Source organism: Canis aureus, chromosome 31, assembly GCF_053574225.1.
Source record: "Canis aureus isolate CA01 chromosome 31, VMU_Caureus_v.1.0, whole genome shotgun sequence".
In the NCBI taxonomy this organism is placed as follows: domain Eukaryota; kingdom Metazoa; phylum Chordata; class Mammalia; order Carnivora; family Canidae; genus Canis; species Canis aureus.
Genome location: NC_135641.1, coordinates 39005588 through 39020462, shown reverse-complemented (window position 1 = coordinate 39020462; position 14875 = coordinate 39005588). Strand labels below are relative to the sequence as shown.

General features: G+C 45.9%; 1 long non-coding RNA gene across 1 annotated transcript; it reads right to left on the bottom strand.

The window, feature by feature from the left end:
* Nucleotides 1-773: 773 nt before the first annotated feature.
* LOC144302258 (uncharacterized) lies at nt 774-12841 on the bottom strand. Its single transcript, XR_013369098.1, has 3 exons — nt 12525-12841; nt 3161-3323; nt 774-1187 (listed from the first exon to the last, which is right to left on the bottom strand). It is a non-coding gene; the product is annotated as an uncharacterized LOC144302258 (long non-coding RNA).
* Between the last annotated feature and the right edge of the window lie 2034 nt (nt 12842-14875).

The window sequence follows — 14875 nt, the reverse complement described above, 5'->3', positions numbered from 1 at the left end:
TTCCTTCAAAATTATTTTATGCTGGGGACTTGCGATCAACCCCAGCTTTTCATGTGGTCTGTTGGGCATGCCCCTTTGCGCACAACGTTGAGAACTTGCTTTTCTGCAAGGGAACAATCAGGTGGCAAGGATGTGGCTTCTGTGCCTCGGAACGTGGGAGCTGGTTTAGTGATTTATCTGATGGGGAATTTTCTCTGGGGGAGTAATGTTGATGATGTCCCTCTAATTCAGCTACCTCTGCTTCATTGAACATGACTAAACCAGATTCGAGAGCAAATGGGAGACAGTGTGGCAAACCGCAGGCAGAAAGACAGAACTCTGGAGTATTCCTGACCAAATAAAGGCCTGACAAAGAAGAATATGCGTTGACAGCATTTCTTAGGACATGCTTCAGGGATCACATTAAAACATTTCCACAGGGTCCAGGCTTCAATCAGCAGAAGGTGTTCTTGTAGCCCAAGTACCACAGGGTCGAGTTTTCCAATGACCCCAGCAGAGCAGCCGATATAGGGGCTGCTGGAGTAATTAAACAGATTTCATTAAGTGTCAGCAAAAGCTCCTGGCCAGCTATTAGAAAAACTTTTATGCATTATTACAGTCAGGTCCTTCCAAAAACATCCAGGCTAATCTAATTGAATTGGATATTGCAGCAAGGAAACCTTTATTAGAAGGGAAGATGTGTTCTTCTGCCTTATGTGGCACTGTTCTGAGAGATTCTTCTGCTTTATCCAATTTGTAAAATATCTAAGAGGCTGGGATAAATTCTTCCCAAGGACACTTCTCAGACACATGTATAGACTCTCTTCTAGAAGTTCTACTGACCTTTGGATTCATATTTACCTAACGTTAATTATCTACTCTGTTAGGCATTGAATTCTAACAAAGTCTACTGTGTAGCTATTGTTCTCTCAATTTTATAATTGAGGAGAGGGGGACTCAGAGAGGTTACACAATTTATGTCAGACCACACAGCTGGTAAATGGGAATAAACCCAGGTTGAATTATGCAAGCTAATTACATTCACTTCTTACATTATTTTTATTGTATATTCTTGAAAAGCAGTTGAGGGGCACCTGGGTGGCTCAGTCGTTCGAGTGACCAATTCTTGATCTCAGCTCTGGTCTCGATCTCTCGATCTCAGGGTCGTAGGTTCAAGTCTGCATTGGGCTCCGTGCTGGGGGTGGAGCCTACTTAAAAAAAAGCAGCTGGTATTATGTCAGGTGTGTATTATCCTTATCTCATTACTTAAGCCATATTTTATTTGATGCGAAAATCCTCATGCTAATCACACTCACTAGGAATTTGTTAATGGAATAATAAAACTATTTTCTTTCTTTAAAATAGATGTTATAAATTTTTTTAGAGAGAGAGAGAGAGAGAGAGAGAGAGAGCACAAGTGGGGGGATGGGAGGGGCAGAGGGAGAGGGAGAGGGAGAACCCTAAGCAGGCTCCATGCTGAGCACGAAGCCTGATGTGGGGCTATATCTCATGATGCTGAGATCATGACCTGAGCCAAAATCAAGAGTCTGATGTTTCACTGACTGGGCCACCCAGGTGCTCCAATAAGCTATTTTCTTCTCCCGGTTAGTCTACCATATATTTTTCTATTGACTTTACCAATGTAAAAGAAATGGAAACAATTTGAATATGAAACATTTCTCCACAGACAACAAGATGGGATATGTGGACTGTGGCCATTAGTTGACAGTACTTTTCAGAGGTCATGGCTTTTATTTTCCTTTCCCAACGCTCTGGAGAGAGGCATGAAAAGTGGAACATGCATAATTGGCAATGGTGTGGGAGGGCTAAAATTTGACAGACAAGAGCTTATGAACAATTTGATTTCTCTTAGAGATGCTTTGGGTTGTTTGATGATACCTCCTTGAAATTGCCGTGTTCAGAGTTCACTGAATACGGATCGTTGAAAGGATTCCATTCCTCTTGCCCTAAGCTATCCTAAGTTAATTATACTGACTAGACAAATAATTATCTTAAAAACTACAGAGAAATACGTTCTTCAATTTCTCTGGTAATCCATGCATTCTAGCGTCAGGTAGCTATTTTTTTATTTTTAGATAGGTTTTTTTTTTTAAATGAAATTTCTATCTCCTCAGAGGATATAGAATGACTCCTTGCAAAAGTGAGATAATTTGAGACCAAGGGAAAATTGGATTAAAGTCAATATAAAGTGGTAAAAAGTGCCCTTCACCTGTATGGACTTTTTGATATTAAAAAAACAAAATTTTAAAACAAAATTCTTTCAACAATAGAAGAAAATAAATTTTAGTAGTTTTGTGATCCAAATAAAAATCACTATTAAGGGGGTACTTGGGTGGCTCAGTTGGTTAAGTGTCTACTTTTGGCTCAGGTCTTGGTCTAAGGGTCATGGCATCTAGCCCTGTCTCTGGCTCTCTGCTCAGCAGGAAGCCTGCTTCTCCCTCCCCCTGAGCATCCCACTTTGTGCTTTCTCTCGCAAATAAATAAATAAATCAATAGATAAAATCTTAAAAAAAAAAACACTACTAAGTAGACATGGTAGGAGAATAGCAACAATGGCATAAGAAACAAATAATAAAAAAATACTTCACATTATAACATCCATATCATGCTTAGACTTGATGAAAGAAAACATCATATTGGACTCTTAAATGTCAAACCTGAGCTTTGTATGCACAAAAAAGATCCACGGCTGCCTAACAAAGATATTGAAAAGCAATCTATGCCATAATTTTTTGCACAATTCAAAGACTAATCCCTAAGAAGCAGAGGTGTGGTATAGAACAAAGCAGCACAACAGAAGATTTGAAAACAGTACTGACACTGAAACTAATTGACCAAAGGAAAAGCAGAACTTATAGTGTGAAAATAACTATGTTACTGGCTTGTTAAAATCTTATTGAAGTATTTATTTATTTCCATGAGCCATTCATCTTTTATTGGGTGTTAATTCTTAATTAGGATATGAAAAGATTCAAGGGTGCCCAGCAAAGGTCACGGTCAGGAACGTGGAATGTGCCTCCACGTTGGGCCCTCAGTGGTACTTGTGTAGCTGCTCATGTTTGAGTTCCTTGTTAAGAATGACAGTAGCTGAAAAGCACACAGGCCGCCAGCACCGTAGAAATCCCAGCGACGCCCCTTTTCTTCACATTGACATACTTACTGTAAGGCCGGTAGTAACCTCCTCTTTGAACCACTCCAGCAATGCCTTTGGGGTGAAATCCCACATCAGTATCCAGTTTGGCGACTCTCCTAGTTTAACATTCATGAGCTTTTTCACCTTCACTAGTATGAATGATGCCATCTTAGAGTCCTGGGTGTCTGGCCTATTAAAATTTTAAAAAGTCAACATTCTTCAGAGGATTTTAATAGGACCTGGAGTTTCCTAATACAACATATACTCAAAATGTCCAGAATACAATCCAGAATTACTCAACATACAAAGGAGCAGGAAAATATGACCAATTCTCAAGTGAAAATACCATCAATAGAATGCCAACTCTGAGATAATCCAGGTGTTGAGGTTCATAGGCTTTAAAACTGCTATTCTAATCACCCTTCCTGAAGTGAAATGAAACACATTTGAAATGAATGAAAGACAGTAATTCTGAGGGAAGAAATTGAAATTACAAACAGCAAAGCCAAATGGAGATTTTAGAACTAAAAAAATACAATGTGTGAAGTAAAAGGGAGCCCACTGGATGGCGGAATTTAAAGACTGATCATTAGAAATCATCCAAAGTAAAGAACTGAAGAGAAAATATTTTTAAAAAAATGAACAGATCATCAGTTACCTATGGGATAATATTTTAAGGTATAACATATGTGTCATTGCAGTCCCCAAAAGAGAAAGAGATTGGTTCAGAAAAAATATTTGAAGAAATAATTGCTGAAAACTTTCCAATATGGTGAAACATATAACGTTACAAAATAAACTAAACGAAAACCACACCAGACACATTATAATCAAACTGCTGAAAACCAGAGGTAAAGAAAAAAAGAATCTTGAAAGCAGCCAGAGAAGAATAACACATTATTCAGAGCCGAGAAGACAGTGGTACAAGGTCTTTACGTTGCTTAAAGAAAATAATCGAGAACTGAGAATTCTTTTTTTAAGATTTTTATTTATTTCTTAATGAGAGACACAGAGAGAGGCAGACACACTGGCAGAGGGAGAAGCAGGCCCCATGCAGGGAGCCTGCTGTGGGACTCGATCCCAGGACCCCAGGATCATGCCCTGAGCCAAAGGCAGCCGCTCAACCACTGAGCCACCTAGGTGTCCCTCAGCTGAGAATTCTAGATCTACTGAAAATACCCTTCAGGAATGACAGCGACGTAAAGATATCCTTACAGTAAGAAAACTAACAATATTCACTGCCGGCAGACCTGCTCGAAAAGAACTGATGAAGGGACTTCTTCAAGCTAAAGGGAAATGATTCCAGAGGGAAAGTTGCAAGAGTAGGAATGAAGGAGGAAAAAATGCATGCTTGTATAAATGTAATGGAATTTTTTTCTCTTAAGTTAATTAATTAATTAATTAATTGATTTATCGGACCGAGGGGCAGAGGGGAGGGAGAAACAGGTTCCACACCCAGCATGGAGTCCAACTCGGAATGATCCCATGACCCTGAGATCACAGCCTGAGCCAGAATCAAGAGTCAGACGCTCAACTCACTGAGCCACCCCTCCTCATAAGTTATTTAAAAGCTATATAATGGGGCACCTGGGTGGCCCGGTGGTTGAGCGTCTGCCTTTGGCTCAGGTCATAATCCCGGGGTCCTGGGATCGAGTCCCGCATCAGGCTCTCTGTGGGGAGCCTGCTTCTCTCTCTGCCTCTTTCTCTGTTTCTCATGAATAAAAAACCAAAATAAAAAAAAATACAACTATATGACTGTTAATAGTAAAAAATGTAAGATTGGTGGGGATTTCATCATGCATGTAGATGTAATGTAAGTGGCAACTACAGCATGAAAGGGGGAAGGGTAAAGAGAGACTTAGGTTATTGTTAGGCTTCTTCATTTTCTTTGATGTGCTAATAGTAGCTCTAAATAGAAGGCTAACGTTTACGCAGGCGTATTGTACTCCCTATAGGCTATACACGCAAAGAGTGAATTTGACTGTATATAAATTTGAAACCCAGGGTATTTTAAGGACTTTTGTACATAATTGAACTTGGAAGGAAAAAATTAGGGCTGAGATTTTGCAGTTTCGTAGCATTTCTTGGGAAGAGGAAGGTGGGTCAACGCAAGCATAAGAAGTGCGCAGGTTCTTACACTGAAATCAATGATTCATCCTCATGTTTTCACCACAGACTATGCAGTTTCAATGTTTTTCAAGTTCAGATCAATAAAAGTGTTTGACAGTTGGCATCGTATACCTGGCCAGATAATTAAGTGGTGTTACTTCCCATTATCAGCCTTGAGAAAGCCTTCAATTAAGCATTTTATTATAGTTGTTTTTTCCTTTTGATCTTGGTTTCTGATGACTTTTATTCCTCAGTTTTTCCTTTGGATTGAAAAATTACTGATTGGGAGACATTTGAAAAAGATGAAGCAGGATTAATACCTTAAGCCATGTAAGAGGATAAACTCCTACTACAAACGCCTACTTTCTCTGTATGTTCTGAAATGGGCTCCAGATGTGCTATTAAGTACGAAAGACAAGATGGAGAAAAGTATAAAAGACACGCCACTGTCCATCAAAGGACGTATGTGTGTGTGGACATTTTTGCTTTGTTTACATAAAAACAACCAAACCTCAACAGCAATGGAGACTGTGGTGAGCAGAATTCTCAGATCGCTCCCAGTGTCCTCCTAGGATATATGGCTTGTATCAACTCCTCCCCTCAAGTGTGGGTGAGGTTGGTCAATATGATGCTCTCCCCCTGGCCCGGAAGAAAGGAAACAGCCATGTTATGAAGCACATGGGCGGGGGGGACCCAGATTTCTAGAACCTGAAGGAGACTTCTAGAGCTGCTGAGAGCAACCCCAGGACAACCAGCTGCATGAAAGGAGGGACCTAAGCCCTACAACCCTAAGGAGCTGAACAGGCTTCAAAGACTTACACTGAGCTCGAGATGAGACCTCCAGTCCTGGCTGCCATCTCGATTTCAGCTTTGTGAGGCCTGGGATGGAAAACTTTGTCTTCGGGCTCAGGCCTCCGGCCCTCAGAAACAAGGGGTTAATCAGCATGTTTTGTTTTAAGCCACTAAGTTTGTGGCATTTGTTATCAAGCAATAGCAGATGAATACAGACGCGTAGTCCAAAAACTGCAGAAAACTTGATGGAAAAGGGGAATGGGACAGATGGGGGAATGACAATTTTATATCTGTATTTATCTTTTTAGCTAGTTTTGAATGTCAGACCATGTAAATATATTATCTAAGATGAAGTTAAATGAAGAAGAAAACAACCCAACAGCTGACCACTGAGGAGTTTCTGAAGGCTGTTGACGCACGCAGTCCTGCTCCCCCTGCTTGTGAGTCCTCTGGGTGCTGCGAAAACTATCACACACAACACTACAGCTCACATTGTGCTCACCCCGGTAGGGCACCAAACAATTCCTCCCGAGGCACAGGACGTACCAGGCTGCCAGAGAAAGAGAGTGTCAAGGTGAGATCCTACCATCCTTTCGAGGAACATATGCCCAAGAGGACACACAGAGAAAGATAAATTGTGCCATTCTGGATGCTTCTCCCTCCTCCATCGTTTGGAACAGACCTCCCTGCCCCCTAAAGAACAAGGGTCCCTCTCACAGTCTTGGGGGCACCTGGGTGGCTCAGTGGTTGAGTGTCTGTCTTCAGCTCAGGTTATGATCCTGGGGTCCTGGGATCGAGTCCCACAGTGGGCTTCCCCACAGGGGGCCTGCTTCTCCCTCTGCCTGTGTCTCTGCCTCTCTCTCTGTATCTCTCGTGAATGAATGAATGAATGAATGAATGTTTAAATAACATCTTTTTAAAAAATCACTTTCTTGCACTGTTAGAAGTGCCTTTTGTGCGTTCTTACCAAACACTACACTTTTGAAATAGTTGGGTAATATTTATTCAGCCAACACCAGTTATGAAGATGGGCGGTGAGGGAAGAAGTCAGTGGAGAAAGGGAAATGGATTAAACAAGGCCTCAAGTGAACATAAGGCATGGCAGGAAAACTATACAAATAAGAATGGAACTTCAGAAAGAAACAGACGAGAATCAGTCAGAACAGGTAAAGATGGGAAAAAATTGGGGGATTAATAGGAGGTTAGAGATAAGACCCTTGTTTGCAAGTATAAGAAATGTGATTCCAACTGGCTGAGGTAAAAAAGAGAATTTATTGGGTCACGGAATTGAAAAGTCCTGTGGTATGATGACTGCAAGATCGGTGGATCTAGGACGCCACCAGGACAGGATTTGTTTTCCTCTGGCTTCTTCTTAAGGCAGGCTCTCCCCTTGAGGGGCAAAATGGACTGTTAGAGCACCAGGCTTATTTCTTTACAGATTAGCAATCCCCAAAGAGGGTTTGTACCCTTCACCCCCACCCGCCCTGGAAATTCTGAGAAGGGCTTCATTGGTTTGGCTTGACCCACAAGCCCATGCGTGACTTGTTTACTGTGCGCTGGCCAGCCAGCCATACCCAGCTTTGGAGGAGAGGGGAGCCAGTCCACTGGAGCCACATGGACTAGAGGTGGGAGAGGTGCCATTCCTCCAAGAAGACTGAGGTATGATGGATCTGGGTAGGTAAAAGCAACCCATGTCTGCTCTAAGGGGCTCATTTAGGAGCTACAAACTTGATCAACATAAAAAGAAGGTCAACAATTCATCCTCTGGGTGTGAGGAGAAATTAAGAGGAAGGGACACAAGGAAACAAAGAGAGGAAAACATTTGGCATCAATGCAGTGGGAGTCTACAGAGATTAGTAAAATAATCACTGAGCGGCCCTGAGGGCCCAATTAAAGTTAGATAGTGTGGATTTGTCATTAAGTCATTAAACCCAGTTTTCAGTAGACTCCTAGCAGGAGGAAAGAAAGGACATTTTACTGTAGCTTTCCCAGGGCTGAGGATTGGCCTAAGGGTCTCGGAGAAGTCAGGTGCTAGCAAAGTCACGGCTTGGGTGGGGTGTGTGTGTGTGTGTGCAGGCTGAGGTGTGACAGAAAGGGAAGCCTGCTGGTGGCTGGGGGGGGGATTCGGATGGGGGGTGGGTCAAGGACTGAAGGTCAGGAGGCAGATAAAAAGCAGTTTTAGCAGGAGCAGTGGAATCTAGAGGATGAGGAACATGTTTTCTGGAGATGCAAGGTACATGGGCGGGAACAGAGGTTATAGAAGGAGTCACAGCTAACCATCTGGGGACTTCTGCAGACTGGGTTCTTTGGGGGAGCAGGTCCTGAAATGGAGTTAGGGGGACAAAGGGCTTATTGAGAAGTTAACACCAGTGAACAGAGGAGGGTGAGATTGGGGAGGCGGGGGGAGGCATGATGCAGACCTGAGGCCATGCAGGAAGGAAGGCACACAGCCCTTGAAAGCTGGGCAGACTGAAGGAGCAAACAGCTGGGGGCTGGGGGCTAACTGCCCTCCTCACAGCTGGACAGCTGGGACTTTCTTGAAGGTGAGCAGGCCCCACCCCAAAGGTACCTTTGGGCAAATTAGAGAGAAGCACCTCCACCAGGAGTTTCCAGCCCTGTGGGGGGCACAGCCCGGGAGCTAAGGAGCCAGGGATTGTATTTGGAGGCGAGGGGAGGCAGACTGGGGTGCGTGGCTGGGTGCGTAGGCTGCCCGTATCCATCTAGGCCCCTCGGATGATGAACAAAGTGCGGACCTAGAAGCAGGGATCAAACCAATCACTTGGAGCCTCCCTTTGTTACTGGGGTGGGCCCAGGCCCTAAACTGGTCCACTCAGACATGATTGGAGGAGACTTTCCACTCCCATCCGTCACCTGCACTGGGACTGCACTCACTCAGTGAGTGAGCATGTGACGCCAGGTGCTCCCAGCAGCCACCCTAACCTCTTGAGGATCAAATTTACACAGTGGGGAGATCCTTGATTTTTGGGTCCTTTTTTTTTTTTAAGATTTTATTTATTCATGAGAGACCCAGAGAGAGAGAAAGGCAGAGAGAAAGGCAGAGACCCAGGCAGAGGGAGAAGCAGGCTCCATGCAGGGAGCCTGATGTGGGACTCGATCCTGGGACTCCAGGATCACGCCCTGGGCTGAAGGCAGACACTCAACTGCTGAGCCACCCAGGCGTCCCGATCTTTGGATCCTTGATGGCAGCGTCAAGTTGCTCAATCATGTAGCTGCGAGATGTGATCCACCTTTGACAGTTCTTTTTCTAAGATTTTATTTATTTGACACACACACACGCACACGCACAGAACACAAGCAGGGGGAGCAACAGAGGCAGAGGGAGAAGCAGACTCCCGACTGAGCAGGGAGCCCGATGGATGTGGGGCTCCATCCCAGGAGCCGGGGATCATGACCTGAGCCAAAGGCAGATGCTTAACCTACTGAGCCACCCAGGCGCCCCACCCTTGACAATTCTTATGATGCTAGATCGATACCCTTATCAGTTAAGTCAGCCTAGATCCTTGCAGCCCAAAGTATCCTAACTGACATTAGAGGAGTTTTCAGAGCAGTTAAGCTGGGAGGAGCCCCAGAGGGATGGCAGGAGAAAGAGCCAGCTTTTGGTTAACATCACGGAGTAAGGTGGCAAATGCTCCTTGAAGTCAGTAAATAAGTGATCCGGACAAGGGGGAGTGTAACGAGAGGGTGGGAAATCTTAAAAGGGGGGTGCTCTTAGGGGCTGGGATGCAATATGCAGCAGTGATTAAAAGCCTGGGCTCTGGGCTTAGAAGGCTGAATGTTATTTTCTGGCTCTACCATTTAATGGCTGGGTCACTTTTGGCAAATTAATCTCTCTGGACCACAATTTCTTCATCCGCAAAACGATGGTTATAAGGATTGGAGAGGATAATAGTTATCAGGCACCTAGTACCTAGTAAAACTCAATAGGAATTACTTTGAAAACCTCTATCAGATGACTGGGGGCTGTGTCTCAACTAAAATCACACTGTGGAGCAAAAACTCTGAATGTCTTTTGCATCTAGGAGGGAGGCTAAGGGGTTGGGATAAAACGACTAGGGATGCTGCTCCTGAGGAGGGGAGCACTGGGAAAGAGAAAGAATTTATGGGATTTGATTTTGTCCTGTCTGCGGACTGGAGGTGGAGAAACACGGGCTCAGAGCAGGACCGGATGCAGGAGGAGCTGCTTTGAGAACAGGAATGAGTGGAATCACCGTGCGAGGGTGTGAGAGCCTGGGCTGGGGGGCTACCGTGGGGGTGGGGGGGGTGGGTATGTGGGAATGGGGCCACAGTTGCAGGGAGTGAGCTGGATGGTCGTGCAAAAGGAAGGTAGTGGTGGCCTCACACACCCGGGCCTCAGTGTTGCAAGGCCCTGCAGCCTGACCACGTCCAGAGTTCTGGAGACGTCGACGATCCCGCCTGGCCCTGGGCTCACGCCCTGGTGGAGAATACCCACCTCATGTTAGTGACCAGCAATCGCCCAGAAAGGGGCTCGCGTCTCCCATTCCAAGGGGATGTATTTTGTGTTTCTGACTTGTCACGGGCCCTGGCGGTTTGCAGGGCACCAGCAGTCAGTGTCCGAAGGCGGCCCCTGCAGAGGGCATCCCCCTCCGCAGTTTTCGGGGCTGCGGGGCCAGCTACCGAGGAAGGGAGCCTCACTCTCCTCCTCTCCCCCAGGGGCCCGTGGTTAAGGCACTGCCCGGTCACTGGCAGTTTGTAACCGGGTCTGTGTCCACCGCGCCGAGTTCCCGGGAGAGGTGCACAGCGGCTCTGCAGAGCTGTGTGTGTCCAGAGGTCACCCCGTTGCTCTGCCCGGGGTCAGGGAAGCGGGGAGAAGAGTTGGGGGGACATGGAGTGCCGGCATGGGAGCGTTTGCCAAGATCAAAATGTTCCCCATCGCTGCGAGCAGATGAGATCTTGGAACCTGGAATCACACAGTCCCAGCTCCAGCAGGGCTTCTGGCAACAGCCCCAGTGTCTTCAGCTACAGACACCACCTCTGTGAGTGCCAAGAAAAGCAAACACAGGCCCCAGATCTCCTGTTGCACCAATTGGAATGAAGCCCACAGCAGAGGAGCTGAGCTGTGAGGACAGTCTTCCCATAGCTCTTGATTTTCCGCCATCCCTTCCCCATCCGAATCGGACAAACAAACAACACACTTGTAATAAAATGTGCAGGTGTGGCTGGTTTATATGCTGGGATTCTCTTTTGATCACATTCCTCCAGGACCCTGGGATAGAACAACGAATAAAGCTGGATACTGCTGCATGTCCCAGACGTTTGGGCCTGAATAGGAGGGGAGAAATCCTGGAAAAGCAGAGATTTCATTCCACTCCTAGGAGCTGCGGCGGTCCAGGGTGGTATCACCCAGATGCTTCCCAGCCAGCCCTTGGGGAACATGTTCCATGTTCTATTCTTAGGGGTGGAGGCCGGAGGTGGGGGGAGCCACGGGCTCCGCGGAGCTTAAAAAGCAAGGCAGTAAAGTGGCATCTTAAAATCCCGGCTGTCCAAGTTGGGCCAGAAGAGCAGAAATCCATTCGGGGAAAAGTTTTCTGAACTTTAGAAGAAGAAAAGTAGGATTAATAATACCAAGAGTTACAACAGCTACCAAGGAGAGGACTAGGTCCGTAGTTGCCCAGAGAGAACCTCTGGGGGCACACAGGTGAGTGAGGGATCTGAGGTCAGAGGAGTTTGAATTTCTAGAAAACAAACTGGGAGCTGTTGGTGACTCAAGGCTTCAGATTTCCTAAAACTTTAGTTTTCTGATTAGATAAAGCTTAGTCCTGTTTCCAGCCAATGACCATGTTTCTAGATTGAGATCGATCAACAAATGAGCGTTGGTGACATTTAATGTGTGAGGCACTGGGTTTTCTCCGGATTATTATTATTATTTTTTAAAGATTTATTCATTTATTTATTCATGATAGACAGAGAGAGAGAGAGAGAGAGGCAGAGACACAGGAGGAGGGAGAAGCAGGCTCCATGCAGGGAGCCCGACATGGGACTCCATCTCGGGACTCCAGGATCACGCCCTGGGCCAAAGGCAAGTTCCAAACCGCTGAGCCACCCAGGGATCCCCATCTCCGGATTATTCTTAAGAGTTTGTTCTCCATTCGTGTTTCCATGAGCCCTGCACACCCTTCCCGCCTCTAAGTTTTATAATTAGGGAAGATTTCAAACATACAAAAAATATAAAGAGAACATCCCAAAGACCATCACACTCCTCTCTCAGCTTTAACAACTACCAACATTCTGCGAATCTTCCTCATTTGTCTCCCTTTAAAAAAAAAAAGCAAATCCACACATTATATCCTTTTCACCCTTGCATATAATTTCTATGTTGTTACTTCTGTTTAAAAAAATGTGTTTTTCTGTGTTTGAACAGCTTCGTTGTGAAATATCCATACGAAAGAGTGTTTAAAATGCACCGAGCTTGCTTAAAATAGGACAAGCAGAAAATAAAGCAAACGCTCACCTGTCTGCCTCCCAGCTTAAGAAACAGAACATTTGATCCTTCTTCAAATCCAAAGATGAAATTGAAGTTGCAGCTCCTACCACGATGGCGAACTTCGCATGGGTTCTTGGCCTCCCTCCCCTAGAGTTGACCCAGTGGAAATGATAGGAGCTGGGACCTCGCTGCTGCTGCTGCCGTCACTCCCAGAAACACTGGATCCTGACTCTACCACACTCAGTCAGAAAGATCAGGTAGTTAAAAAAAAAAAAAAGAAGAAGAAGAAGAAAGAAAGATCAGGTCGTGCTTGCCTCTGTGCTTTATCCCATCCACGTGCAAAAATCCCTGGTGGGGCATCTGACTGGCCAAGCCCGGGTCACCTGACTGTGCCCTCGCTGCTAAGGGCTTGGAAAGGCAATGTGCTCCCCTGGGGATCACTCTGAGGGGTGGAGGGGCCCTGCCTCCATTCATTCTATAACTTCCCCCAGCAGGAAGGAGATTCAGACAATGAGCACAAAACTAGGAGCAGTTCACTCCACCTGGTATGGATGGTCCAGCTCAGGCCGGTCATCCCAGGGCCAGCTGGAACAGCCAACGTCCTACTTCTCAACTCCATTGGCTGTTCCTCACCCCCTCAGACTCAGCATATTCAACTCTGAGTCTATCTCCTTCCTCCTTCTCCTCCTTCTCCTTTATTCCTTTTCTTGGCGCATGGCATTGCCATTTTCTAGTTGCCCAAATCAGAAACATGGGGGCCACCTTGGAATCCCCTGATATTTTCTTTCTTCAGTTTTAACATCTTTAGAACGTGTGTCCAGCTTGCCTCCTTTGTCACCAGCTATGTGTTCCCTGCTTGAATCAGGCCCCCATCATCCTTCCCCTCCAGGGGCCTGTAGTTTGAGTCTCCCCCCCCCCCGCAGTTTCCCCCCCACCAAGGCAGATCCTGAAATAAATTATTTGATTACAGGTAAGTTGTTTGGGAGGTGAAGCATGCAGGATAGGGGAATGGGGAAGTGAGACAAGGAAGAGAAAGCGGCCAAGAGGCCTGTTACCAGGCACCTGGAGCTGAATCTCACCGGGCATAGCACACACCCCAGAGTTAGGTGCCAGCCCTCCGGGGCCACACGGAGGCTGTGGCTGGAGCACGAGTTCTCTGACACCTCAAGCCTGCCACGGGCCACCAGGTGGGTGCCAGGAGCCAAAGCCCGCTCCCGGGTACCACGGCACAAGTGCTGGCAGTGGGAGGACTGGAGTTGTAGAGAAGTCCTGAGGGTGACACACTGGTGACAGGTGACACAGGCCTTCTAACTTTCTTTCTTTCTTTCTTTCTTTCTTTCTTTCTTTCTTTCTTTCTTTCTTTCTGGCTGAGAAGTGATCACCTGAATTGAATCAGAGATTGTCAGGCACCCAAGGCTCTTTTCTGTACCACTTTTTTATTTTAAGATTTCTTTATTTATTCATGAGAGGTAGAGAGAGAGAGGCAGAGACACAGGCAGAGGGAGAAGCAGGCTCCGTGCAGGGAGCCTCATGTGGGACTCGACCCTGGACCCCGGGATCACGCTCTGGGCCAAAGGCAGGCGCTAAACCGTTGAGCCACCCAGGGATCCCCCTAACTTTCTTTCTTGCAGATATTGTACCCCTCCCTTAACTCAATTTTCTATTTTTAAGCCACAGTGATATTTTTTAAATTGCAATCTGATCATGTCATGGCCCCACTGAAAATTCTTAGGAGGCTTTCCAGAGCTTTTCATAAAAGGTCCAAATAATTTAGCCAAGCATACAAGACCTTTCCTTCATCATTTGTCTCTTGCTTACTTCTTCAGCCTGACCTCTTACTACCTCCTGTCTCTAGCCCCTTGCAAATACAACTTCCATTTCTACTGAACCATTGGCAGTTCTCAGGGTATGCCACATTCTCTCACTCTTCTGTACCTCTGCATGTGCCAGCTCCTCCTCAGAAAATTCTTCCTGGCTCCTCCGTCTGGCTCCTCCCAGACTATAGAGGTGCTGAGCATGTGTGACTCTGGGTAGACAACCAGAGTTTCAGTCGGAGCAGTGAGGGAGGAGCAGGGGTGTCTCCATATCTCGGTGTCTAAGTACGTGTTCTTTGTAAGACTCTATCCTGAAAATATGTCCTATTGCTAATAAAATAAAAATAGAAATAAGAAATGAGGGGCAGCTGGGTGGCTCAGCAGTTGAGCATCTGCCTTCAGCTCAGGGTGTGATCCCGGGGTCCTGGGATCGAATCCCACATCGGGCTCCCTGCATGGGGCCTGCTTCTCCCTCTGCCTGTGTCTCTGCCTCTCTCTCTGTGTCTCTCATGAATAAATAAATAAAATCTAAAAAAAAAAAAAAAAAGAAATAAGAAATGACTG